Raw genomic sequence first — 27,938 nt, forward strand, 5'->3', positions numbered from 1 at the left:
TTGACTCCCATCACCCTCTGGAACATAAACTTGGAGTAATCAGGACCCTACACCACCGGGCAGAACATGTTCCCTCTTCAAGCAACTCAAGAAGTCCAGACGCTTTTCTTTCCAAGCTGCTTAGTCTACCATGACTTTAAAGAGATTATGAACAAAATGCAATACATTTTCAGGGCTCTAGACTAACTTTTTGACATGGGCGCACTGGTACGCCTAACTTAAAAAATTTAGGCGTACCAGCACAAAAGTTAGGCGCACTCAAATTTTTCAACCGCTTCGCTTAACACCGCAGTTTTACATGTGCACCTTCTTTGGGGGGAGGTCCATACAGACAATATTCATTTCTAAATTATTAACTAACAATGTTGTGCTTAAAGTGCTTTGTCGATATTGTAGAAAATGTTAAACTTAATCATCATCTTGGCCTCCTCTGACGACCTGTTTGCTGTTGCATGCTGCTGAAAGGCAGTGGGGAGAGAGGACACTTGGGCAGTGCATTTATTGCAGCATGAAGTGTGTTTTCTGGATACACTGCTGCTTTTTCAGCATTCAAAGATTGATGGCACTGTGTCAGAGCACTGGCTATGAATTTCAGACGGATCAGGCCTTAACTTAACAAAAAAGTTATCAATAGTTCTTTTCATCTTTTCTTATTACCCACAGCTACATCCACTTCTGTCAGGCCTAGGCTGCTCACTAGGGCTGGGTATCATCACAGATTTCTATAATCCATTCGATTCCGGTTCTCAAAGTCCTGATTCGATTCAATTTAGCCTCAGACAGTCAGAAATATTATAATTCTGATCATTTATCAGTACTGACACTTGTGAGACTTCATCAGAATTGTGAACATCACAGCAGATGCCTTTGTGTAAAAGTAACTGAGAATAAAACACAGAAAAACATGAAGGAGATTTTCCTGGTCTGGCGTTTTATAGCAGATAACCTTAAAAATATTCTGCAATATTCTGCAATTTTGCATAATTTTAAGAAGTTTAAATTTCTTCAACTTCTTCTTCTGAACAGCAGAAATTAGGCTTTCTTGTCGGACGTCATTTACATGAAAAAAGAAAAAGACAGCGCTGTAAACAACGGTAGACTGGTGGGTAATAAGCGAATGAATAATCCAGAAAACAGAGATTTGAGACGGGAAACTGTTCTTGAAGTACACACAGGGAGCTGTGTAGGAAGTGTAATTTTTATCGTGGGGAAGCAAAACAGCAAAAGTCAGAGGGAATTCATGACGACATTGATCAAATGTGAAGCGCAGTTTGCTGCTTCTTTTTGGCTCGGCGAATTTTGGTTGGAGAGACAAAACCTGCAGCTCAGAATCAGCGCAAAAAAACGTAAACACAGCGGGGACCCGACGCATCAGAATCGCTAAGCTCCGACAGCGTGTCCGTCCGGTGAGAAAGCCGAGAAAGACAAAGCTGATTCTGATGCGTCGGGTCGCTCTGTGTTTACGCCTTTGTGTGGAATCCGTTAATGAATTGATATCGCCTTATTAAAGCTACTCACCTCCCTCTTCTACTTGCACTTTCCACTGGACCACGGCCAATCACAGAGATCCCGCCCCTGACTATCTCTGATTGGTTTAGTCCACGATAGGGGCATAATGTGTGTCTGCTGTTGACAACATGGAGAGTTGCAGAGATTTTTTTTTGTTACCCAAACAGGTGTGACCAAATGTTGGTAACAGTTGGTCGCACTGGTGCGACCAAATGTTTTTTTTTTAGTCGCACCACGGAAAAATTTGGTCGCATTTGCGACCATATTGGTTGCACTCTAGAGCCCTGATTTTGGTTTTTGCTACATTAACAACTTTTCCAACTCTGATTTCCTGCAGGACCCACACGGACATCAGTCCAGACTGAAATCCGGTTCAGACAGCACACGCAACATGTTCAAGCTTGCACGGAGGCCTTTCAGTCAATATACGAAGATGGTTAAGGCGAGAGAGTGCTATTCTGTCTTTTACATCGGTGCAAAGGGAGGGCTAAATGCCAAAAAAGAGAAAAGTTTTTTAAAAAATGACGCTTTAAAACAGTTCAAGTATCTTTGTGTTTACGGGGAGAAGGGAATAACTGCGGCCGAGGCTCTGAAAAGAGAAGGTCGCTTCGTCGATGACCTGGGCTACTTTGAGCTGGTTAACATCGACAACGAACGTAAGACTGAGTGCACAGACATAATTGATTGTCTGGACAATAAGAAATTCCAGATATGATTTCCACGGGGAGCAGATACGGAAATAAAAGATGTAGCCATCCCGGGGCAGCAGAAACCTCCACACGCATCAAATAATACAAAGCGCAGCGATGGAATGACATCAGTCTTAGATGTAGCACGGCAGAACGGATTGAGTCTAAAAATGGCAATCAAAGAAACGGGCAGCGGCATTGACTGTAAGGAGGTTTACGATCTACTTTGTCAGCAGTATCCGCGTCTGAAACGATGAATGGAGAGTAGATTCCCCAAAAATTCTTTCCAGGAAGCACTGAAATACAGGAAGGAGACCTTTGGAAAGAGCCGACAGCCTTTTACTGAAATTCGCAGCGTTATGTTGCTGCTCGAACTGAGCGAGTCAGTTTGTCTCATAACTGGTTCCTTCATAAAGCAAGGCACAGGCGTTGTGCTATTTGACAACTTTGTCTTGACCAACGACCACTTGTTCAACTACTGGGTTAAATCAAACACACCTAACTGGCGTGAATTTGTAAATGTTATCGCGGTCTTTAACTTTGAAGACCAAGAATCAAAGACACAAGACGTAAACACAAAGATACTTGAACTGTTTTAAAGCATAATTTTTTTTAAACAACTTTCCTCTTATTTGGCATTTAGCCCTCCCTTTGTACCGATGTAAAAGACAGAATAGCAATCTCTCGCCTTAACCATCTTCGTATATTGACTGAAAGGCCTCCGTGCAAGCTTGAACATGTTGCGTGTGTCACAGTCTGGCGGGGGCAGACTGTATGAATTGCAAAAAAGGACCCAAAATGCAGACTCTAAGGAACAGGGAGCAAAACGTGAATGTTAACAAAAAGCGAGCCATTTACTGAGGCTGGTAAAAGGTACAAACAAAAGGCAAGGCAAACTGAAGCAAAATTAACACAAGCCTAAACTGGGAAATCTAGACAAACAATAAGAAAAACCTAGGTAAGAAACTTGAAAGCATGGCATGGCATGGGAAATATGACGTGGACAACTGACGACCTGACCAGGAATGAACAGAAACACACAGACTAAATACACACAAGGGTGATTAGGGGAAGTGGAAACACATGGGGAAACAGCTGACACTGGTCTGACATAACGAGACAAAGGATGCAAAGCTGACTACACTGACATAGGACATAGATCTTCAAAATAAAACAGGAAACATGAGACACAGACAAGACAATATAACCTTGACAACATAAGACACGCAGCATGAAACACATAAAGGCCAAAAGGAAACTAAAACACAGGGGTAGAAGACACAAGGGGAATCTAAATAAACAAATGAGCTTAGATAACCTAACGAAGTTAGAAATAAACCATAAACATCAAAATAAACTAAATCTCAAAATGCTGGGTCAACAGACCCAGGAACGTGACAGCGTGTGCTGTCTGAACCGGATTTCAGTCTGGACTGATGTCCGTGTGGGTCCTGCAGGAAATCAGAGTTGGAAAAGTTGTTAATGTAGCAAAAACCAAAATGTATTGCATTTTGTTCATAATCTCTTTAAAGTCATGATAGACTAAGGAGCTTGGAAAGAAAAGCGTCTGGACTTCTTGAGTTGCTTGAAGAGGGAACATGTTCTGCCCGGTGGTGTAGGGTCCTGATTACTCCAAGTTTATGTTCCAGAGGGTGATGGGAGTCAAAGAGGAGGTACTGGTCCGTGTGTGTGGGCTTCCGGTAAACATCATCACATTCCCTCTAAGCCTGAAGGGAACACACAGAGAAGGAGAGAAACAGAAAGATCATTAATGCAGAGGATTGCAGCTGCTCTTGGATTTTCAATCTCTGCCGGATTTCGGAAGAACGGTCACATAAATTTCATTACAATTTTTTTGCCTTTGCTTCAATGTATCTTTAAATCCTTTCTCATTCAAATTGTTTATTCACATAGTAAAGAAGTAGCTCAGTAAGTAGGAACAGCGATAGTTTAAAGACATTTTCTACAATACAGAGGATTTCATCATCTGCGGTTTGTGAAAACTGTAGTTAAAAAATAAATCTGTAAATTCACAAATGATGGACTCTTTTCAGAGGAACGCTTCATGTACTGATTAACATACACTTAAAAGATGTGCATTAGGCTGCACACTGGTTATGTCATTACGGATTTGACTCAAGAGTCTGTTTAATAGTGATAGGATTTCCGGCTCTTTTTAGAGAACTGGCTCTTTCGGCTCGGCTCACTAAAAAGAGCCGGCTCTTTCGGCTACGAACCGGGTCTTCAGGTTGTTTTGTTGCTTTAATTAATTTATTATTACAATAATATAAAATTATGCACAAAAGGAATTACTAATGTAAAAGAGTGGTTTTATTTATATATGGTTATATATAAATATATACAGTGGCCCCTAGAGACACGTACAAACTCCAAAAAGCACGTACAAACTCTAAAACACATTTCTAGCATTAACTGAATTTCCAAAACACAGCTACCTAGATCACTTAAATTACAGAATTGAAGGCATATGTATATTGTTTGTGTATTTATACACAAGCACTCATATATATTCAAATAATTAAAAAAAAAAGTTCATTTACCTCTTACTACCACACACCAGTCGTTGGTACTTGCTGGCTTGTGTAGCCTCTAGGTAACAAAAGCTCAACACTGCGCCTAGCATTCTGGAGCACTTCTGTTGTCTTTTGTACATGTTTTGGAGTTTTTACGTGCTTCTGAGGCTACGTCCACACGTACACGGGTATTTTTGAAAACAGAGATTTTCCGTTTTCATTTTTAAAAATACTCCCGTCCACATGTAAATGCAGAAATGTAGGAAAACGCTGCTAGGAGCATGCCAAAGCAACAGGTACCGATATATTCCTAAACGTGTAGAAATGTTGGCCAATCAAAAGTCTAGAAGCCTCGGTGGGAAATAGTAAACAAAGATGGGTCATAGAAGCAGAACCGAGTCGTATGTGTGGAGGGACAGTAACTGTGTGTATATGTAAGCATTTAAACACTGCAGAGAGTACAATTAACAGTAACAGTATTGTAGAAATTCATTTCACTGAAACAAAAAGTGGCGCACAGTGTGACGTCAAAAAAGGCGCACATCTTTGACGCTGCGTTTTCTCCGTTTTCCTCATCCACACGTAAATGCAAAAATGGAGTTTTAGAAAATATCCACACTGACAGGCATTTTTTAGAAATCTCCGTTTTCAAAAATACCCGGGTACGTGTGGATGTAGCCTGAGTTTTTATGTGTTTTGGAGTTTTTACGTGCTTCTGAGTTTTTACGTGTCAAATCATTTTTTATTGTCATGTCACATGTGCAGGTACACTAGTACAGTACATGTGAGTGAAATTCTTGTGTGCGAGCTTCACAAGCAACAGAGTTGTGCAAAAATACAATAACGTAAAACAAGCAAAATATAAAAATGGCTAATCTAAAAAGTAATAAATATATGTACAATATATAAAGGTATATACATTACTGAATGTGTGTACTAAATATGTTTTTTACACGTGTGTGTGTGAGTGTGTATATAGTGTGTATATACATGTTTTACAAATGAAATAAAGTAAACAATAAAATAAGATATATAAAATATACAGAGGTTGGTAGTTGGACATGTGCAAAACAGTGGCATTAATGTACAGTATGGAGTGCATAATGTTGAAGTTCCAGTAGTGAGGGTGAGGTGTCTATGAAGTGTTCAGCAGTCTGATGGCCTGGTGGAAAAAGCTGTCTCTCAGTCTGCTGGTACGGGACTGGATGCTGCAGAACCTCCTTCCTGATGGAAGTAGTCTGAACAGTTTATGGCTGGGGTGACTGGAGTCCTTGATGATCCTCCCCGCTTTCCTCAGGCACCGCTTCCTGTAGATGTCTTGGAGGAGGAAGCTCACTTCAATTATCCGTTCAGCACACCGCACTACTCTCTGGAGAGCTTTGCGGTTGTAAGCGGTGCTGTTGCCATACCAGGTGGTGATGCATCCAGTGAGGATGCTCTCAATGGCACAGCGATAGAAGGTCCTGAGGATGCGGGGGCTCATGCCGAATCTTTTCAGTCTCCTGAGATAGAAGAGGCGCTGCTGCGTCTTCTTCACTGTTTTGTTTATGTGTACTGACCACGTAAGATCCTCAGCCAGATGTACACCAAGGAAGCAGAAGCTGCTCACTCTCTCCACAGCGGCGCAGTTGATGGTGATGGGGTTGTGTACTCCTCTGCACCTCCGGAAGTCCACTATCAACTCCTTTGTCTTTGCAACATTGAGGGTGAGATGGTTGTCTTGACACCAGTGGGTCAGGGCGCTGACCTCCTCCCTGTAGGCCGTCTCATCACCGTTGGTGATCAGACCCACCACTGTAGTGTCGTCCGCAAACTTCACAATGATGTTGGAGTTTCTAGTGGCCGTGCAGTCGTAGGTGTAGAGTGAGTACAGGAGAGGGCTCAGTACACACCCCTGTGGAGCACCAGTGTTCAGTGTGATGGGGGATGAGGTGGAGCTGCCCAGTCTGACCACTTGGCGTCTGTCAGACAGGAAGTTAAAGATCCAGCTGCAGAGGGAGCTGCTCAGTCCTAGATCCTGCAGTTTCCTGTCCAGCTTCGAGGGAACGATGGTGTTGAATGCTGAGCTGTAATCTACAAACAGCATTCTCACATACGTGTCTCTCTTCTCCAGGTGTGACAGGGCAGCATGGAGTGTCAGGGCTATGGCATCATCAGTGGACCTGTTGTGGCGGTATGCGAACTGTAGAGGGTCCAGTGAGTCGGGTAGTGCGGAGCAGATGAAGTCCCTGACCAGGTTCTCGAAGCATTTGCTCACGATGGGGGTCAGGGCTACAGGTCGCCAGTCGTTCAATGAGGAAATGGTGGAGGATTTGGGTACAGGGACGATGGTGGCCATTTTGAAGCAGGCTGGGACTACAGACAGAGAGAGGGAAAGGTTGAAGATGTGTGTAAACACTCCAGCCAGCTGAGCCGCGCATGACTTGAGGACGCGGCCGGGAATCCCGTCCGGACCAGTAGCTTTGCGCGCGTTCACCTTCCTGAAGCACTTCCGCACATCCTCCTCAGACACAGTGTGCGCACTGATGTCATCCGCGGTGCGCACACTGTCCGGTCTCGTGGTGTTCGCTGTGTTGAATCTAGCGTAGAATATGTTTAGATCCTCACACAGAGAGGCCGTGGTCTGCGGTGTGCTGGTTTTCCCTCTAAAGTCTGTGATTGTGTTTAGTCCCTGCCACATACTCCGAGGGTTGTCAAACTGTTGCTCCACCCTGTCCCTGTACCCACGTTTGGCTGCTTTGATCGTCTTCCGGAGTTGGTAATGTGCGTGTTTGTAGTCCGATGTGTTTGCGGAGGCAAAAGCAGTGCTCCGTGCCACCAGTGCCGTGCGAACATCTCCGTTAATCCAGGGTTTTTGATTTGGGAAGGATTTAACTGTTCTGGATGGGACGACATCTTCCACGCATTTTCTGATAAATCCGCAGACTGAGTCTGTGTTTTGGAGTATGTACGTGTTTCAGGGTTTGTACGTGTCACTGTTCAACTTTTAACTATTTAAATTTTCAGCTTTTCCTTTTAAACAAATTTAAAATGAAACAACACAAAACACTGCAAACCACAGCACAATTAAATATAAATTAAGATATGAAAAAGAAGATGCATATTCTCTGTCATATGGGCCTGCATGAATAAACTTTCTGAATCCTTTATCATCTGCAACTGAAAATAGTTGTGGATGATTATGTTACACCGCTGAAATGATGGGCCAACTCATCTCTCGTGCAACATATTTATTTTTACAGAAAAAATGTAAAGACAGAAAAATATCTGATTAATCAGTTCTTTCGGCGTGCGGGCCGTACGCTGCCTCTTCACCACTGACACTACTTTTTCTAGTGTAGCGAGCATTACTTTATACAAGTAACTTATACAGTTTCATATTCATATGCACCACTTTGATAAACTGGTTAAATCACAAAAATACATTTTACTATACGCATGAATAACACAGTGAACTCTGATTACAGTTTTATAACGTTTTTACTACTGTTTTAATCTATTTATGAACCTGTCTTCTTAACTGTATTTATCAAACCAGATCTCTTTCAAATAAACATTTTTCCTTAGCATATTGTTACAGCATTCACTTTTCATGAACTAAACATACATCAATTGACATTCTCTTTTATTGTGCAAAACATATATCTTGTGGCTTTAACCCAAAAAATACCTGCACCGAGCGCACTGAGTTTCGGTACAGTCTAACACTTGGATCGGCACAGGCTAACAACTGGACCAACTTGGAAATTAGTTCTTTAGCTTAACATTCGGCACAAACGACATTTATCATTAATCGCCACTGCTGTCTGTCACTCTTATAACATCTGTTTATATTATCAACCACCCAGCTTACCTGTAAAGACAGAAAAATATCTGATTAATCAGTTCTTTCGGCGTGCGGGCCGTACGCTGCCTCTTCACCACTGACACTACTTCTTCTAGTGTAGCGTCAGCTACCAATGCGTACACGACTGAGCGCCCTCTGCTGGTGGAACATATACAACAGTAAAACTGACATTACAGTGGCCTTACTAAAAGAAAATGTCTCTGAGCATCAAATAAAATGGGGGGCTACTATTTTCATGTCTCTGTCTTTAACATAGTGCCACAATTACTATACCAGAAACGCTCTGTGCGGATAGCAAAGTCTGCGCTGTGGGAGTGTCTGGACCCTCCACGCCAGGATCTGCAGCAGAACCTCGCACTGGTCCCCAGGGGCACGGCAAACTTGTAAGCCCTAGTTCGGCTCCCGAAAAATATGCTTGAGTTGTTCTTGTGTCCAACAAAAAATGAGTTCTAATATGTTTTATTTGTAATGTTACTGCGTTGAAGTTAGCACCATTTAAAATCAAAAAATGATTAGTCTCTTAAATGAATGGCATCTTGTTGGACCGGGGACTTAAAAAACTGATGCATTCTTTTACATCTTGTGCACTTGGGCACACATCAATGAAACTCAAAAAGTGGGACACACAATATGGAGATGATGACTTGGCATTTGTTAGGGAGGAGTGTAAGTATAGAGAGGAGGAATTCCCATTCATGTACTCTGCAATGTGCATTGTGTCCTTGTAACCTGTTTACTTTTTTTCCAAAATAAATAGCTGTGAAAAAACCCATCAAAGTTGAGGTAAGTGGTTACAACAGTATCGTATTAGGGTCAAATTTCTCTTTGGGTAAAAATTAAGCCAACATCCAAGTGTCAAAGGTCGGTTCTAAAAAAACAAGTCAGTCCCTGAAGCTTATTTGTTCCACAGATGCTAATTCAGTGACTGTGTGTAAGGAATGTTTTGGGACCTGTCTGATCTTAAAAAACTAACTTTGTTGTTATATTACAGCAATATTGAGGAAAGATTTAACGGCTGATCATGGAGCAAAATGAAGGCCAAAGGAAACTCGCTGCCACGCTTCTGGTTATGCTTCCATCCGGCGTAGTCATCCAGCCGGTCCGTGCTATATCGCCCCTCCTGACCCGGAGTGGTATAACGTGTTGTAGAAAAGTTTGATCGATTCTCTCTCTCTCTCTCTCTCTCACACACACACACTCTTACAAAAATAATGTTTGTTTGTTTTTCTCATACGCTTATGGTATGAGACGGTGGAAGCATCCCGATCTCTTGGAGGTAATTTACCCGGACGGTCGTCTGATTCCTTGTTGGTGTGCGTAAAATAAGGCCATTTTCTTTGAGGGTTTCTGTTTTCTGTCTATTCAGAAAACGTGTTGTAAAAGTAGCTCAAAATAATGAAGAAAAACTCATTACTTTGATCGGGAAGGAGTGGCTGCACAAAACCAAAATACCTCATATAGGTGTTTTAATAAAAAATTGGGATAGAGTTCTGAATATATGCGCAAGGCTTTTCTCACTAAGGATATTTATTTATTTATTTGTTACACATATGATGTGGGCGCACTGTAGGTTATAAGCATTAAAAATACTGATAATAACTAGAGCGGTTTGTTGACTACTTCTTGACCCGCGATGTGTGTGTGTAAAACAAGACCGTTTTCTTTTAAGGGTTTCTGGTTGTTTTCTGCTTATGAGAAAACCCGTTCGCTTTACCTCACAAAACCAAAATACCTCATCCGAGGATGAAATTGTTTTTAATGTGTATGAAATTCTTTGCACGGGTGTCGGTACTTTGCTAGGTTACAAGCATTAAGAAATACTAATATCAATTAGAGGGGTTGTTTTTATGGATGACGTTTTGTTGACTCCTCCTTGGTGTGCGTAAAACAAGGCCATTTTCTTTGAGGGTTTCTGTCTATTTTCTGCTACTGAGAAAACCTGTTGGAAAAGTAGCTCAAAAAATGAAGAAAAACTGTTTACTTTGGTCTGAGAAGGAGTGGCTGCATGTTAAGGGATTTCTTAGGATTTTAGAATGTTTATTATGTTATGCTCAAAAGTACATTTCTTTATGTTTATGTTTGCTCTTTCAGTAAGTCACACTTTGTGCAGACTCTTAAATGGGGAAGTTACACTCTGTACTCCAGTCTGCACGCAGCAGCTATTTTATCTCTTCCTGTATCACTTCCTGTATGTGCTTTCAATAAAAGACTACTTCTTTATGCTATAAGGGAGAGTCTCTCTGGGTCTCCCCGTGTACACGGTAACCTGTCTGAGCGTTTATTCCAACCTGGGTTGCAATACAGGAAAACTCCTGACACTGCACAAAACCAAAATACCTCATCCGAGAGTGTTTTAATTGTTTAAGTAAGGCCGATTTCTGAATATGTGTGAGGTGCTCTTTTCACTAAGGGAGATATATATATATATTTTTTAAACACATACAAGCAATGGTGTAGCTTGCCTCCACCAAGCGCTATATAATTGCAATCCGTTACTAGTCGGATAATCTTAAAGGTTTTTTATTGCATCTGTAATATAAGAAAGTCAAATAAAGCCGCTATTGAAAGAAATTGTTCCTTTACTGAGAAAATTGTCATTATATTTAAACATTCAAACTATGAGTTTGTCTGTGGAAAACTAACTGTCGCTCTGTCTCTCTATACAGCACTGACTCAACAGAAATCTGCTGCGTCACCCCTCAGGAACCCCTCCCTCTCGGATCCCCAGATCTCTTCCCCGTCCAAGTACAGAGGAACACAGGGCTGCAGAATGAAGGGCTCCATGTTGTCTGTGCATAGAAAAGTGCCGGCCCTCTCTGTTTTTATTCTCCTCCCTCCGCAGACCCCCCTCCCTCTAAGGAAGAAAACTTTTTTTTTCACAACAGGTGTCACACGTATGGATCATATTACACACTTCCGGAGTCCCCTCCTCCCCTCACCGGATGCTAAAACCCTTTTAGATCCAATTAAAAACAGGACACTCAAAAAGATGCTCTGTAAAAGAGTAGAATTCTTGGAACAGAGTTTAATACACTGAGTCATATGAACAGCAGGAAAAATACATACAGACATTTAGCAAGAGAATTATATAGCAGAAAGCAAGCAAAGCAAAAACCCTGGGGTCTACAGCCTTGAGCACAGACAGCAGAGTAACACAGAGACGGACATGAAGCAGCAGCAGGAGGAAAAGAGCTCTGGGGGTGTCCTCTGGTCCCCTAATATATAGGGACCAGTATCCCCGCCCACTGCTGCTGGCTAACTTTCCCACGCGCCCAACACAGCTGCAGGGGTCAGGTAGCGGCTAAAGTCTTGGCCAAAGGCCAATCAGGACTCTGACTACCCCTTGCTCTGGCTTATCACAATAGGTCATGACACGGTCAAAGGTCACACATTAATCCTAATTATTAAATCTTATACAGCAAGTGGAACAATCTTATAACATATAATCTTATAACTACATAGGTTACATGCTTTCTCATATATAAAAACACTTCAGTGTGGGTTCAAAAATATGTGTGTGTGTGTGTGTGTGTGTGTGTGTGTGTGATTATATTGTATGATATTTTATTGTGATGTGTTCAGGATCTCTGTTACAATGTTACTGTTTTGGTTGTGCTGCATGAAAGACGTTGAGCGTGTATTAGGGAAGGTTAGTTACCAGAGAGTAAATTATTCAGGAGAACTCTCCCCTTACATTAACTGCCCTGTTACTGTTCCTACCTAATAAACCTCGGTGAAGCAACATGTCTTGTGGTTAAGACTCTACATGAAAGTTAAAATATATATGTTCAGTGCACATAGATATATAGTGTATATAGTTACATAGTTATACATATCACACAAAAATCCACCACAACTCCACTCTGACATCACTGATCAATAATCAAAGAACACACAGATCAAACTGATTGATCAGCCATCAGAGGAGTCAGATCAGTAGAGCTGCTTCTGGTTGTCCTGGTTGATCCTGGACCTGATCTCTCCCTGCAGAGGACACATAAGACAGTTAGAGACACACATACACGCACACACGCGCGCACACACACACACACACACACACACACAAACCTTTGACTCTGAGCAGCACTCTTTTGTATCTCTTGATCTCCCCGTAGACTCTACATCTGTATCCTCCACTATCTCTCTCTGTGGGGTGTTTCAGGGTCAGACTGAGGTCTCCAGTTCTCAGCAGGTCTTCATTCATCTCTGTTCGGTCTCTGTAAACCTGGTGCTGTTCTCCAGGCTGATCAGAGCCGTTGTTAAACACGTGGACCTTCCTGTCATTATATTACACACTTCCGGAGTCCCCCCCCTCCCCTCACCGGATGCAATTCGTCACGCTTATGGATTATATTACACACTTCCGGAGTACTTCCGGTAAGGTCAAACAATGCCACCAATGTAAGAATGGGTGTCAAGAACTTTAAGAACATATTCCACCATTGTCCAGATGTCAACCAGGCTATCCAGCCTTGTGACGCATCTCCTCCTGATGTGTGGTCCGCCACATATTTCTGCAGAGCAGTTAAGTTCTACAGTGCCTCATAGATGTCTCTTCCAGTTGTTCCCATCACTGTCCATAGGACCAGAGTCCAAATGTATGTAGAATAGACATTCAAACATACCAGTTGGTTTTGTTATTTGTCAACATGGGTCTCAGCTATCTTGAAAGTAGCAGGCCTCATCAGCACTCTTAGGCTACGTTCACACTGCAGGTCTTAATGCTCAATACCGATTTTTTGATCAATCCGATTTTTTTGTCTGCTTGTTCACACTACACATAAAATGCGACATCAAACGCTCTCCAGTGTGAACGCTCAAAGCGGCCCGCATGCGCAAAAGATGATGTCACACAGAACTCACTCTGTTTAGACCCAGAGCAAACAATATTGTTTGACTGATTGCCCTTAATATAAAGACTTCGGACTTTATGTTTCCAGATTTTTGCTTTAAGTTATTTTGTTATTTACATAATAATGTAGATGACCTAATAATGATCCTTTTTGCTGTTTTAGAGGAGCGGTGCTTCAAAGGATAGCTGCAGATTTCTGTCAGAATCTGCAGAAAATACAGTAAAAATAAAATGTTCACATTTCTCCAACTTTGTCTTCCCAACAGTTTCACCGGATGGTAGGAAATCTTTCGCGATGTCTTCTCCGGCGCTGATAATTGGCGTCTGTCTTGTGTCAGTGACGTAAAAGACGGATTTAATGCGACTTGATCGTTCACACAGCAGTTGCTTTCTAAAACATCGGATATGTATCGGATTCAGTACCACATACGAAAGTGACCCAGATCGGATTTGAAAATATCGGATTTGTGCCGTTCACACTGTCATACCAAGATCGGATACGGGTCACATAGGGGCGAAAAAATCGGATTTGATGTGCTTTCGCCTGCAGTGTGAACGTAGCCTTAGTTTTATAGCCTCTATCAACCCCAATCACCTCACTTCAGGCCTTTGTCCTGTGGGGGATACTCGGTGCTGGATCCAGTTGTCTTACTGCTGTTATGATCCCAGCTGTCTTCAGTGTGTCATTGTATGCACAGTACAGTGACACAGCATTATGTGATGTTCATAGGAAACTTCTGTCATCAGCTTCTGGTTCCTGTGCTTTTCACAGAATCATGATGTCATCCTTGGACTCCCTTTGCGCTGTCGATGGAGCTTGGCACGCTCCCCTCATCCTTAAGGTGCCCGTCTGTTGTCCACAATCTCCTCTGTTGGCTTCTGGAAAGCCCCCTTGGCACAGCTCTCATTCCAACGCAGCTTCACGGTCCTTGCTGTGGCTCCAAAGTCTTTCATATGAGCTCATGTTACAATCAGCTGCTGTGGGTGAGAGTGTGTGTGTTTGCTTCCTGTGTTTGTTGTACTGTCCTATGAATAAATCAGATTCCTGGAAATGTGCAAACTGTTAGTTTGTTTTGCTTAAGTTTTTACTTGTCCTACGACTGCTGTGTGTTGTGAGTCAATGTTTCAAAAACAGCAGGTCACACGCAATGTTCCCTCTAAGCTCCGCACGTGCGCAATTGCGCACCGCTGGCACGGTCTCTGCGCACAGAAAATCTGCGTTGCGCACAAAGAAAATATAACCTGAATAGAAATTAAAATTAATACTTTAACAATTGTGTTTTGCAGTGTTAGTCAGTGAGTGACTGGCTGCTCCCATATGGAATTAGAACGATGCCACCTTATCCCATAGTTCAGCCAATAATGCGTATATAATGCGTATATACGCAGCCAATCAACGTCATTGACGGGCTATGACAGCGTCCTTATGTGCCGACACCGGTGTTTTAGCTGGCAAAGTGTTGACTTTATACCAGTTTTTAAATTGCGTTGATAAGCCACGTAAAACCATAATAAAATGATAAAAAAATTATTACAAAAAATATGCAATGTTTGGTTTTCTTCCTGAATACTATCATTGTTTATATTTACTGCGGGAAGAAACTGTAAAAACAGCGTTTTATAAGAAAAAGGGCTTGAAAGCCTGTGAGCAAAAACAACCCCCACCCCCTCTCCCTTTCCTATTCGTCCAAAAAAGTACCATCTCGACCAATCAAAAAATGGTATGGCAACATGGCATCTAGTTGTTAAGAAACGGGGGAAGTTTTAGGAGTAACGGCGGTGTTTTGAGATGTGAGAGATTTGAGACGTTTAGCACAAATCTTGTGTAGTTTGTGTGTAGAGTAGTCAATAGTTTTGTTGTGTGTGTCAGGACAATGAGGCCACTGCTGAATGTTACAGGTGTTATAGGAGTGATACATCTCCTGTTGTCAGGCCTGCAGGTATCAGGCTGTTGTTCTCCTTTATCTCATAGTGGACAGAAATTCTTTTTTGGAGTGGCACAAATAATTTGTGTGGCATCAGATTTGATGCAGAACAGCTGATTGTTCTGTAAATAGTTTGAAATGTTTATTTAAAAACGCCTTGGCTGCATTAAAAAAATAGATGCAAAAAAGTTTGTTGTTTGCCAAACTGAGTTACTTTTTTGAAGAAGTAACTATATAATTAATTGCCCAACATTTGTCATTATATCCTGCATTTTGCAGACAGAGAGTTACAGGACTCTCTCCCAGACCACAGACTCATAATATAAGTCAGAGCTTAATAAAAAAAAATTAAAAAAAAGAAAGTTGTGTTTTCGAAATTGGAGTTCAAGTTATTTTTACTTCCAATAGTGTTAACATACTACACAGGTCATTGACTAGATTTTTTAAAAATTTTCATTGTAAGTGGGCTAAAGCAGTTAATTAAAAGTAGTCTAACAGAAATGTAAATGCTGTAATTTGATTATTTTAATAAACCATCTAACTTGGATGGATTAGATGCTGGCGTGACCACAGTGCACACGTCTGATGTTGCTCACAGTGGTCCAAGGGATCGCTCAGGGAGTTTGTGTGTTTGCTCAGACACGTGAAAAATCAGAGGGAACATTGGTCACACGACCCACTGTTTTTCATGACCCAGGACTGTGACACTAAGGCAACATTTTTAAAGCTTGATATTTATTGGTTCTCTTTTATTTTACACTAAACAACACAAAAAATAGCAGCAAGTAATAAAGAGGTTTGTGATTGAATGTAAACTCAGTGCTGCTGTCATGCATTCAGATAAATAACTGAAGAAAATAATAATTACAAAACAGCTAAGTGTGGAAAATTTAATTATCAAACAAGTATATTTTGAATATATATTGAATCCTGTTCTAAAGCATAAACTAGCATTAGAAAATGTCTCAGTACATTTCTGTATGTCACACAAAAAAGAAAAAAAATCAGGGAATGCAAATTTTAAAACAAAGCAAGTCTGCCATACACCTGCTGGACTAACACCATATAATCTGCAATACCTGTTAATCTGAAACACCATCAGTTCTTAGCAGCATATTTGAATTAAGAGACACACTATCAATTTTGGATAAACAATTGGCAATGCTGACAGTGTAGAAGGCCACTGAGAGGCTAAATTGAGCTCTTACGGTGACACATTCACAGCAGTGGACATGAATGGCAGAAAACATCACTGAAATCAGTCCGTGATGAAAGAGTGATGAGAATAGAACCCATAGAGACAGTCAATACAAAATATCTAAGCCTCATAGGGATGGGTATCGAAAACCGGTTCTTGTTGAGAACCGGTTCCCACTGTTTCAATTCCTTGGAATCGTTTGCCATTTTTCTAAACGATTCCCTTATCGATTCCAGTCGCTCCGAGTGACGTCACCATGTTGCGGAGCGTCATTTACCTGGCAGGAACCATGGCGGCTCAAACGCTCAAAAGTTTGTTTATACTTTACCAGAACGGATGACAACTGGGCAACTTGCAATACTTGCAAAGTAGATATTTCACTTAAGGGAGGAAACACTACGAATCTGCAAAAGCATTTGCTCACAAAACACGCGATGACCTTAAATGAATGTCATGTTTTTAATTCCGCTCCGGACTCGTGAATCTGAACTCAGCAGCAACGGTAATGTTTGTGCGTCCTCTCCCGTTAATGCGGCAGGTAAATAATCAACTAACAGTGCATTTATTTTAGCGCGATCTGCTTTATTACAAAACCTGCCATTACTGTGCATTTAGGTGACCGTGATGAGAGAGACAGACAGAGTCTGGCTGGCTCAGCTGCTGGCAGTTCTCGCTGCAGTCTACCGGTAGCGTCTCCTTTCAGGCCAGGATGAATGTCACCGAGCAGTGACTAAGTTTGTGGTCAAAGCCTTGCACCCATTTGTCACAGCAGATGCCCCCGATTTTCGGTAAGTGAAGGTGTTTAATTGTAGGTAGGGACATTACTGGATATTCTTGTGTAATTGCTACAGAATAATTTATGTTATAGTACAGAAGAATATTTATTTTATTATTTTACATTTACATTTTTTTTTTCCTGGGGACCCTGTGACACCCCATTGAAGGCTGGTTCTCTTGAGATCGCACTGTTGGGTTTGTAAGGCCATGTTACTCCTAAATTTCTATCTTGCTCAAAGAGAAGATAAAAACAAAGTTCTAAGCTAATCGACCTGAGTGTTCTCCTTTTTCAAAAGAATCGATAAGAGAATCCATAAAGAATCAAATCGTTAAACAGAATCGAAAATGGAATCGGAATCGTTAAAATATTATCAATACCCATCCCTAAAGCCTCACTCACCTGCAGTGTTGGGTAAGTTACTTTAAATTAGTAACTTAGTTACATTACTAGTTACTTCTCTAAAAAAGTAACTCAGTTACTTCAAGTTACTCATTACTTTCAAAGTAACTAGTTACTAGGGAAAGTAACTTTGGTTTTACTCAGAATTCTCTTGTTAATGTGTTGCTTCCGTAACTGGATACCCAGCAAGATTGTCAGTCTTCTAGCTTGCTTACTTGCCACAAGTGCACTGTGCCACCTACCAATAGAAAGGAAAAAATAATGTGCACATTTCCACGAGAGAAATCCCATGCCTGGACCGTCGTTGATCGCCGCATGATTCTAGCCTGCTTTTTACATCCAACACAAAAACTGCAGCCGTGGTGCTTTTGATTGTACTCAGAACTTGGAAATTCTGCCTTCTGAATAGGAAGATGTAGGTAACACCAGACTGCAGATGAGCTGCATACAGAGCTGGACTGGGACAAAAAAATCGTCCCGGGCATTATGACTAGAGACCGGCCCACCGTTATAGGAAAAATCATAAAGCCTTTGAATGAAAATAAACACTGTTGTGACAGTGATGTACACTGTTCTGATGGTATATATGTATCAATCTATCAATCGTTTGTTGTAAGACTCAGATAATTATTTTTTTAAAAGCGAGACATTTTAAATGAGAATAATAAAGAAAAGTATTTCCTTGTCCCCCCCTTTCCCTGTTAATGCCCTACCTGGCCCCCTGGCAACACTTTGCTAGATCCGCCCCTGCACAGTTACCAGCTGTCAGCTACTTAGAAAAGGATCCTGGTGTTATTTGTCTCTCAGAAACAGCTCATAACTTCCCTTCAACTCATTCATGTCACCTAAAAGGTAAACCTGTTTCTACATCACCTGTTCAGCTCTGATGATTCAGTAAGGACATCTCCTGGTTTCATCTGCATGTTTCCCTCTCACCAGATAACCAAACCGATATCATGACCAGCAGCTTTACAGCTGTGGCTCCAGCAAACATCAGCTGATACTAGAAATTAATATTAAATAAATTCTAACAACAGCTGATCAAGCTTAAACGTGCTGCTCTTGTTTAACGCGACATCCGCTGGTTTCCTCTTTCTGGCGCAAAGTGAGCGATAAACAAACAAGAGAGAAAAGCCGATCAGCTGATCATTGATCAGTTTCCTGATTGAAGTAGAAACAGGAGAGAATGAGAGAAGAAGAGGCAGCTGTGCAGCTTCAGCTTTGTGTCTTTTTCATTGTAGCTGAAGTCCGGGACAAACTGTGTTCCTTTTCACCTCAGTACGAAACGCATAATGTTTTCTCTGAATACCAGACGATTCTGTTTTTTAGGGGACGGTTGGCAACTCTAATAATTAACCGTATGAACAAAATAAAGTTCAACATCAGTAATATAGCACCCACCCAGCTGTATAGAAACTCCGTCATGCTAGCTAGCACGCAGTACGAAAATGTCAGCATACCGAAAATAAACTCCACCTAAACTTGGTTTATATCTGACTCCGATAAACTGCAGGTCATAACTTCTTACCTGAAGTTCAGTTCACCTGACACGCGGACCGGCGGCCGCTTCGGGTCTCTCCTCTTGCCTCCCTTTTCCTTCATCCACCTGCTGGCTTCCACCACTTGCTAATGTTATTGAATCTGTGGAAGCTCCGCGATATCCACCACACGAAGTAACGAGTAACGAGCCTATCTAAATCCTAGTAACGAGTAACGCGTTCCTGGTTTTGGCATAATAACTAGTTACCGTGCTCGTTACCACAATAATAACGTAGTTACTGTAACGCGTTACTTAATAACGCGTTAGTCCCAACACTGCTCACCTGCCACCTGTGGAGTAACCAGGGAAGTAAGGTGAAACCACATCCATTGTAACAATTACCGGAAAACGAGATCATTCTCCACCCAGTTCATAGACTTTTGCAGTGTTCTGCCCAGGAAATGCTCAGACTTCTACATTGGAGAGTAGGGCTGCTCGATTATGGCAAAAATGATAATCATGATTATTTTCACTGAAATTGAGATCTCGATTATTTGATGATATTTATTTAACAATAACAATGTATTGAATAATGGCTTTAAAGATTGTCAAAAAATTATATAAAATAGTGTGCAAATACTGATTACAGTGCAAATGTTTGCAATATAAAAAATAAATGAAAAATGTAAACATCTATGTTTAGTGAACTTCAAAATACTGCACAATATTTGATCCACGTCTGACTCATGAACCCATAATGTTTCCACCAATGTTCCTCAAATATTTCACGTGTCTGAGCGAACACACAAACTCCCTGAGCGATCCCTTGGACCACTGTGAGCGACAGCAGACGTGTGCACTGTGGTCACGCCAGCATCTAATCCATCCAAGTTACATGATTTATTAAAATAATCAAATTACAGCATTTACATTTATGTTAGACTACTTTTAATTAACTGCTTTAGCCCACTTACAATGAAAATGTAAAAAATCCTGTTCATGACCGGTGTAGTATGTTAACACTATTGGAAGTAAAAATAACTTGAACTCCAATTTTGAAAACACAACTTTCTTTCTTTCTTTTTCTTCATAAAGCTCTGACTTGTATTATGAGTCTGTGGTCTGGGAGAGAGTCCTGTAACTCTCTGTCTGCAAAATACAGGATATAATGACCAATGTTGGGCAATTAATTATATAGTTACTACTTCAAAAAGTAACTCAGTTTGGCAAACAACAAAGTTTTTGCAGCTATTTATTTTTTTAATGCAGCCAAGGCGTTTTTAAATAAACATTTCAAACTATTTACAGAACAATCAGCTGTTCTGCATCAAATCTGATGCCACACAAATTATTTGTGCCACTCCAAAAAATAATTTCTGTCCACTATGAGATAAAGGAGAACAACAGCCTGATACCTGCAGGCCTGACAACAGGAGATGTATCACTCCTGTAACACCTGTAACATTCAGCAGCCGCCTCATTGTTCTGACACACACAGCAAAACTATTGACTACACTACACACTAACTACACACTAACTACACACTAACTACACAAGATTTGCGCTAAACGTCTCAAATCTCTCACATCTCAGAACACCGCCGTCACTCCTAAAACTTCCCCCTGTTTCTTAACAACTAGATGCCACGTTGCCATATCATTTTTTGATTGGTCGACACGGTACTTTTTTCGACCAATAGGAAAGGGTGGGGGGTTTTTTGGTTTTGTTTTTGCTCACAGGCGGAGAGTGCTTTCGAGCGTTTTCTACGGTGGCCCTGAAGTGCAAACCACAAAAACAAATCACAAAACGCACAACAAATTGAAAAGCGCAAAAACAAATTGAAAAGCGCAAAAACAAATTCACTTAACGCAAAAACAAATTGAAAAGCGCAAAAACAAATTGAAAAGCGCAAAAACAAATTCACTTAACGCAAAAACAAATTGAAAAGCGCAAAAACAAATCACAAAACGCACAACAAATTGAAAAGCGCAACAACAAATCACTTAACGCAAAAACAAATTGAAAAGCGCAAAAACAAATTGAAAAGCGCAAAAACAAATTCACTTAACGCAAAAACAAATTGAAAAGCGCAAAAACAAATCACAAAACGCACAACAAATTGAAAAGCACAAAAACAAATTGAAAAGCGCAAAAACAAATTGAAAAGCGCAAAAACAAATTGAAAAGCGCAAAAACAAATCTCTTAACGCAAAAACAAATTGAAAAGCGCAACAACAAATCACTTAACGCAAAAACAAATTGAAAAGCGCAAAAACAAATTGAAAAGCGCAACAACAAAACCAAACCGGAAGAGGTAGGTACCAATGCTGCAACAACAGGCATCACTGATTGGATGATGGATCCGGTAGCCTTTTGAACCGGAAGTTGTTCTGCCGAACGTGGTTATGAGAAAGAGCAGTCAACGGCTGTATCCCAATTCAGGGTCTGCAGCCTTTTAAGCACGCAGCCTCAACGATCCTCAAGGGTCGCGTGACTCAAAGACCGCTAAGGCCGGAAGTGCGCGGGCTTGTGAAATGGGACGGTCTAGCCTCCGTCGCGCTGCCCAGGTTGCCTAGCAACCATAACACCAACCGCTGGAAACGTTTCATACAGCTTTGACGGAAATGAAGGAGAACATATTTTGTTCGTGTGTTTGTTTCTACACAAGCTTTGTGTGATTTAATACGTATCTGAGGCTGAGACCACAGGACTGTAAAATATGATTGCTGGCCTTCATATCTGTACTGAACAGTCATTTAAGATTAGCTAGTAAATAACAATTAGCTAATGTTGTTCATGAGACTAAAGTCAGTGTAAATATGATATGGCCAATATTATAGTTATTATATTAATCATAAGTTATTACAGCAGTGAGTTTGAACTCTCAAATCAAATCACTTCTATTGTCACATCACATGTGCAGGTACACTGGTACAGCACATGTGAGTGAAATTCATGTGAGTGAACTCTGTCTAATACTGAGCTTCAGTAAAGATTCAAGTTGCAGTTATTTATATGTCCTATCACCTTAAATCTTCACTCAAAGACACTCAAGTATCTTTGACAGCGTATATGTAGATGTATTATATATAAGAGACAAATATTGTCCGTGTAATATGTTGGCATTACTAAATTTGGCTCAATGCTTACATATATGTGTAAATAGAAAATGTACGAGCTGTGATAACGGTGTCTGATAGAATGAAGAGTAGACTGATACATTAAATATCCCTTTATTGGGTGAGAAAATCAGACCATGTCATAACTGCTTTAAGTCATACAGAATAGATATCAGAGCCTTAAACAGGCTGACTTCTGCTAAATGGGTCAAACTGGGCAGAAAGTATACAAACACATAACATCCTTATAGAATATGATGTAACACTATAGATCAACTTACCTCAGAATATATAAAGCATATAAACAATTACAGCAATATGATGCAACAAACACAGCAGTACTACTAATCCAAAATACTCAAAGCTTCATAGAACTGAAACAAACATTTATTTTTAGCTCCATTCTGCTGCTGATACATACTTTAGGTTTCTGAATATTAAACTTGGTGCTGCCTTTCATAGTGTGTAACTTGAAGGCCCTGAGTACTTTCTCCCACACTGAAAACACTGGAATGATCAAATTATCTGAACATTACCTAATAATGATTCAGGACAGATAATTAGTTATTTTAAATGTTTCTAGCAGTCCTTCACAAACAGGAACAGTATGTCTATTCTCCACATCTGTCAGCTGCTGCTGGCTCTTCCTCCTCCTCTTCCTCACACACTGCTGAGTTTGTCCTGGTGGATCATCAGGGGTGCAAAGCCTCACAGATGATGTGCAGCAGTGGGTCCCTCAGTCTGTCCTCACTCTGGACACTTGCAGTTGTCACACATGGAAATCAAATGTGTGATAAGCTGCAGGATTCAAACACAAGTGTAACTTATAAATACATGTTCATACTTTTATTCCACAATCAGAGAGAAAGAAACAGAGAGAGAGTGCAGGACAGACAGACAGGTGACAGTCTCAGGTGTATACACTGCTACAAAACAGCACAAGAGAAGGAGGATTTAGTGTTTGTGTTATTACAAGTGCTAAACAAGAAGAGTTCCCAGATGGTCCAGTGGACACATGTGTGACTCCTGTGATTAAAGCATCTTTCTTTCAGCTTAACGAGTGAACCGTCAGCTCGTTCAAACACACGTTAAAGTCCGTTTGGCTCGACACCACCGAACAGAGGCAGCAATATAACATAGCTAACATTAACAGTGCAGTGAATCCTGCTTGTGCCGTGATATTCAGGACTGCAAACCGAGCAGCATCACTGACTTTCAGCTTGTTGTGTTTGTAGATATATGACTGACTTTAATTATCCATAAAATCATCACATTCTCTGTAAGATTAAGGTCAACTATTGTATTATTATATTTTAAATGCTTTAAAACAAAGTAAACGCTGAAAGTACAAACATCGCTAATGGCAAATAACTTTGCCGACATGTGGCCAACAGTAATGTTTTAATGTTCCTCATTATTAAACATTTGCACATAAAAAGTGACATCATATTCAGTACTTACGTTTAACAGTTTACTCTTGCCGCCACGCTTCTGCCGTCTGCAGCAAAATTATCCACAGTGACTGCCGCGCTATAAATTGTGGGATATGTTGGGCCACGAAGTCTACACCCCACAGCCTTAAAATTCAGGAAATGAAGGCCGAATTTGAGGGCCGCATTTCGAGCAGCCTTTGAATTGGGACAGCCTTCGCGCGCCGCTGTGACGTAATCGGCCTTAAAATGCAGCCTTTAAGGCTGCAGACCCTGAATTGGGATACAGCCAACATGTTTTGTCCAAGTTGTGGAAAAAAGTTGGTAGAGCAGTCACCAAACTTCCGAACAGAACAACTTCCGGTTCAAAAGGCTACCGGATCCATCATCCAATCAGTGATGCCTGTTGTTGCAGCATTGGTACCTACCTCTTCGGTTTGGTTTTTGTTTTTGCGCTTTTCAATTTGTTTTTGCGCTTTTCAATTTGTTTTTGCGTTAAGTGAATTTGTTTTTGCGCTTTTCAATTTGTTTTTGCGTTAAGTGATTTGTTTTTGCGCTTTTCAATTTGTTTTTGCGTTAAGTGAATTTGTTTTTGCGTTAAGTGAATTTGTTTTTGCGTTAAGTGAATTTGTTTTTGCGCTTTTCAATTTGTTTTTGCGCTTTGCAATTTGTTTTTGCGCTTTTCAATTTGTTGTGCGTTTTGTGATTTGTTTTTGCGCTTTTCAATTTGTTTTTGCGTTAAGTGATTTGTTGTTGCGCTTTTCAATTTGTTGTGCGTTTTGTGATTTGTTTTTGCGCTTTTCAATTTGTTTTTGCGTTAAGTGAATTTGTTTTTGCGCTTTTCAATTTGTTTTTGCGTTAAGTGAATTTGTTTTTGCGCTTTTCAATTTGTTTTTGCGCTTTTCAATTTGTTGTGCGTTTTGTGATTTGTTTTTGTGGTTTGCACTTCAGGGCCACCGTAGTTTTCCTTATAAAACGCCGTTTTTACCGTTTCTTCCCGCAGTAAATATAAACAACGATAGTATTCAGGAAGAAAACCAAACACTGCAGATATTTTTATCATAACTCTGGTTTTACGTGGCCTATCAACACAATTTAAAAACTGGTATAAAGTCCACACTTTTTCCGTCAATTGTTCCGTCTGTCCTGCTCACATCTCCAATGGTTGTACACGTTGTCATTAATGTGGCTTCACTGCACATCAGCCACGCCGCTTTGCTAGCTAAAACACCGGTGTCGGCACATAAGGACGCTGTCATAGCCTGTCAACGGCGTTGATTGGCTGCGTATATACGAATGTGAATCGCATTATTGGCTGGACTATAGGATAAGGTGGCATCGTTCTAATCCCATACAGGAGCAGCCAGTCACTTACTGACTAACACTGCAAAACAGAATTGTTAAAGTTTTAATTTTAATTTCAATTCAGGTTAATTTTTTTGTGCATAACGCAGATTTTCTGTGCGCAGAGACCGTGCCAGCAGTGCGCAATTGCGCACGTGCGCAGCTTAGAGGAACATTGGTTTCCACACCACTGAAGTCGTTTTACCTCTCTTTTCAACCAACGGCATTCTTTCTTCAGCAGCCATTATCCTCTCCTCTCCAAATAACTTCTGCTTAGCTTTCCGAGCTTCCCTCGGGTCCTCTTAATTGTTGTGACGCGTGTTCGAAACGCAGAGAGGTGCGCTCGATTTGCCACACGGAGCAGCGCGAGAGTAAAGCACGAGGGAGGTGCTAATAATCGGCTCAGTCATTTTTAATGATCGTTGAAAACCCAGATCGTAATCGAGATTAAAATTCGATTAATTGAGCAGCCCTATTGGAGAGGCTAGACAGCCACTTCATAATGCCATAACACATGGCACTAAATAGAAAAACCACCTCCACAGAACAAGACCGGTTTGAAAGAGGACTGAAAGAAGCCATCTATGTCCATTGTGAATGACCATCCTTGAACAGAGGGGGTGCCAAATGACACCCAGATGTCCAGTTGTGATTTTCTTTTGTTGGTAAAACCTTTGAAATGATTATCAAACCCATTTTCACACAGCAGTAATGGCAGAAACTGTTTCAGTAGTGGAAAAGCTAAATATCTCGTTCTACCGCTTAGAAAATGTTAAAAATCCACACAGCAATGACCTGGTAGAAGCCCATGGGACTATTGTTATTTCACAAGTAGTGGTATTATTAATAGTGTTTTTGGAACCAGAAGAGACTAAATCAAAACACTGAGTGTGTGCCTTGATCTGGTGTCTTGAAATGTTAGAGTGTTTAACACAAAAATACTTGTGCTGCTTGCAGTAAAATCAAAAAGTGCCCAAAGAATTGGCAAGTTCTTTGCATTGAAATGTTAGCCCATAGGTGGAATGTATTTGTATCAATTCGTCAGAAGAAAGAAAAAGACGTGTTTGTGTAACATACATACATAGTTTTTGCATCTTGGGTAGGTGATTGTATTACTGACTCTTAAGATTAAAAGCTTATTTTATTTACTTCAGTGTCTTTGATTAAATTTGATTAGATTTGCCCGTGGGCTTGTAACAACACATACATTTACAAACATTTGCAAAAACTAGCTGACTTTTTATCCATTGCTAAAATCAAAACATTCAAAATGTTTTTTTGTTTTTTTTTGTTTTTTGGAACTTGATCAGAATCAGAGTTTTTATGCAACCTATTTATTTACTATTAAAAAAAGTATTAAAAACAAACAAACAAACAAAAAACCCTAGAGCATACATTATTAACGGTTCTTGGACAGAGTCAGCGGTCAGGAATGTAAATACTGATGAATGAAGACTTGCTGAGAACTGGAGACCTCAGTCTGACCTTAAAACAACCCACAGAGAGAGACAGTGGAGGATACATCTACACCATCCACAAGGACAAAGACATCCTGAGACAAAAAGTAGTGCTGCATGTCAAAGGTCATTGCTATAGATACAAGTCAGAGGTTAGTGCTGCAGATACAGATCAGAGGTCAGAAGTCATATTTATTTTCATATAAAATGTCTCCACAGAACCATTTCCATCTTGGGCCAACGTTCTAGCGGTTATCGCAGGTTTCCTGGTTCTCCTGTTGCTTCTTGTGGTTTCTGGAGGTCTTTTATATTATTTTCGTCACTATTTCATGTCAGGTGAGTCCCTCGCACTGCTCTACCCATAATTTCGATGGTGATTTGACTGTGTTCACATGAGATCTTCATGGTTTCTGTGCTGATGTGTGTGAGACATGGCCGACTGTGGAGCCTCAGTCTATCTGTTCTTCTGCTCTTCATCCAACATGTCTGTAGCACTTTACAGGACGCTGCAGACTAGTTACCAAAGAACGAGTCAGGAACACATCAGGAACAAACTGAGACACAATCTAACTGAGACTAGAAGACAAGGCGGGGACAGGGAGGTCATGTGACCATCACAGCTGCTGCTCACATCATCATGATGTCCTTTGTTGTCTCAGGTTACCAAAAAGTGGTGGACTCAGGGGTGGAGTTTGTCCAGCTACCGTGCAAAAGAGTTAACTTATTGAAAGATGCAAAAGTTGAGTGGGAGGACAGAGACAAAAGGAAGGTCTATGTGTATCAGAATGACTCTGACCAGCTTGGAGCACAGGACGAGTTTTACAGAGACCGAACGAAGATGAAGAGAAACTTACTGGATCCTGGAGACTTCAGTCTGACTCTGAACAATCCCACAGAGGGAGACACAAACACCTACACCTGCACCGTCTACAGCAAGGAGGGAAACATGCTGAGGAAGAAACAAGTGGAGCTGAAAGTGAGAGGTCAGTGTTGTGTAAGTTACAGGTTAGAACGTACTTTCATATGACATTAGTGATCCTTCAGTCTGAGCTGTTTGCATAACTGTAAGTCAGCAAAGGTAGAGCTTAGTGATCAGCATCAGATTATTGTAAAAATCGCAAAATATATCAGCAGGTAGTCTAAGGAGCTTGGAAAGAAAAGCGTCTGGACTTCTTTAAGTTGCTTGAAGACGTTTCACCTCTCATCCGAGAAGCAAGTTAAAGCAGTCCAGACGCTTTTCTTTCCAAGCTCCTTAGACTACGATGACCTGGATGACTGAGAACCTTCACAGACATATCAGCAGATTATTGCATTAAATGTAAAATGCAGTTTTAATTAATGTTTATATAATCTGCTCTTCTTTGTTTGTTTATCTTG

General features: G+C 40.8%; 1 protein-coding gene across 2 annotated transcripts in view; it reads left to right on the forward strand.

The window, feature by feature from the left end:
* LOC120438424 (myelin-oligodendrocyte glycoprotein-like) overlaps window positions 1-27,938 on the forward strand; it is a 357,354-nt gene that overhangs the window by 268,780 nt on the left and 60,636 nt on the right. The window lies entirely within an intron of this gene.

Source organism: Oreochromis aureus, linkage group 3 (genome assembly GCF_013358895.1).
Source record: "Oreochromis aureus strain Israel breed Guangdong linkage group 3, ZZ_aureus, whole genome shotgun sequence".
In the NCBI taxonomy this organism is placed as follows: Eukaryota; Metazoa; Chordata; class Actinopteri; order Cichliformes; family Cichlidae; genus Oreochromis; species Oreochromis aureus.